The following is a 2,207-nucleotide window of genomic DNA, read 5'->3' on the forward strand; positions in this document are numbered from 1 at the left end:
GACCATAAAGAAGCTCAGGGACAGTGTCAAGGCCCTGAGTTCAAATCTGCATGCACACACACACACACACACACACACACACACACACACACACACACACTGGCATACATGAACACAAACGCATACAATATTGAATCAGAGGGCCAGCCAGGCATAAATAAGTGAACAAACAAATGGATAACTTTTAGAGGTTCTCTTCTATGTGCATAGAAAAATCTCAGTTTTATTTAAGGTAAACATTAGGAAACAGTGAATTAGTAGTCCTAATAACCTATGTGAGTGTATTCATATTTTGAAATCACTATTACATATTAACAGGTTTGTGCATAGAATGTCCATAAATTCTGAGTTACATGTAATAAAAGTTCCTTAGCTGTTTATTTGATGATGCTCTTAAGAAATTCAGAATTATAGAATTACTTCTAAATGAAATGTGTTAATTATATTTCATAGAATTTTCTCAGTGACTATCAAAATAAACCTTTTTTGTTGAAACCTCTCACAATTATGGCTCCACACCTTTTACAAAACATATGTGGGTGAAGAGTGATTTAAGCCCAATGGAGTGGCTCAAACCTATAGTCCTATCTACTCAGGAGGATGAGATATGAGGATCACAGTACAAAGTCAATCCAGGTAATAAAGTCCATAAGCCTCTTATCTCCAATTAATCACCAGAAAACTGGAAGTGGCACTGTGGCTCATGGGGGTAGGATGGTAGCATTGAGCTGAAGAGCTCAAGGTTAAAGAGCCCATGGTTGAAGCCCCATGACTGACCCCCCCAAAAAAACCCCAAAAAACAAAAAACACAGAAGAGTAACTTAAATTGAGATGCTGTCAACTGAAAAATTGTGTGTAGCAGAGAGTTGATCCTATCTGCATTCTTATTTGTATTATGGTATTGACTCAAACAATATTTACCTCTATGAAGCGTCATTGTATTTTTGAGAAGCTACTGTATTGTTAACATGTTCAAAATGGAATTATAAAGTAAAGACAGTGAGAGTATAAGACCAGATCTTAATTACATAATTTCAATTTTATTAATAATGAACAAGTTGTGAGAAAATCACAGATTACCTGTACTTGTTAATGTGTTGTTCCTGTGTCATAAACACTTGTACTTTTTTATACCTACAATAAACTACTTAGATAATTGAATCAATGTACTCTCTATGCAAACCTAATATTGATATTGAACTTCTATTGGTTCTCATATAGGAATATAGCCCTGTAACTTACCTGTTCTATTAAAAACGATTCAAAGTTTCTAATCTCTAAAATAATGTGAAATTATGTATGCCATCTAACATTTTAGTAACTTCCATGGAATAGATAAACTAAAATAAAACTAAAATATTCAACTAAGATGGGAGAAATATTAGCATTGTACAAAAGACTATAAGTACGAAGGAAGTTATTTTCAAACTAGTTTTTCATTGCTTTAAAGAATGCCACTGGCAAGAATAATGATGCTTCCATACCGTTACTAGAGAGTTATATTTGTAAAGCAGCATGGGAGCCTCATAAAAGGGTAATGAGTTCCTTAAGTGATAGTAAAATAAGCTTTCATGTAGAGATACGCCGAGGTACTACTATTCCAGAGCAGCAGTTGAGTTACATTACCTATTTTGTATTGCAATTTTCACTAACAGAAAAAAATGGAATTACAGTAATGGTCACATTTTCCTTCCTGTAACATAAAAAAGAACTCTAGTGGAGATGGACAAAGTAGAGAAAATGATAAAATTTTATACAAAATTTACTTATTTAGCCATTCTTTATAGAAGTATGTTATTGGATTACCTAGGAAGAATATTCCTCCAATCATAGGATAACTCCAGATAACTATTTCCATTTCTCTTTTTAGATTTATCTATAAGATATGCAGTTCTTTGATATTTATGTTACACAATCCTTGCCACCTTACATCCAAGTTTGTATTTAAAACAGTTATCAATAAGAAAAGATTCATTCAGTACAAGTAATTTCATTTTTGGTTAAAATAATCGTAGAAATTTCAACGTGCTATTTAATCTACTTCCTTCCTCATAAGATAAAATTCTTTCCTCTCGTTAGTGGAATCTCTTAACAATGGAAATTTCACATTAAATTTTATTGGCCAATAGCCCATTAAATCAATAATTCTTCCTCTCCTCTGTCACCCTTTTAATTGGATTCTTTGCTTTTCTGTAACAGCATGAAAC

This window comes from Megascapheus bottae, chromosome 4 (assembly GCF_031878675.1).
Source record: "Megascapheus bottae isolate mThoBot1 chromosome 4, mThoBot2.hap1, whole genome shotgun sequence".
NCBI classification, from domain to species: domain Eukaryota; kingdom Metazoa; phylum Chordata; class Mammalia; order Rodentia; family Geomyidae; genus Megascapheus; species Megascapheus bottae.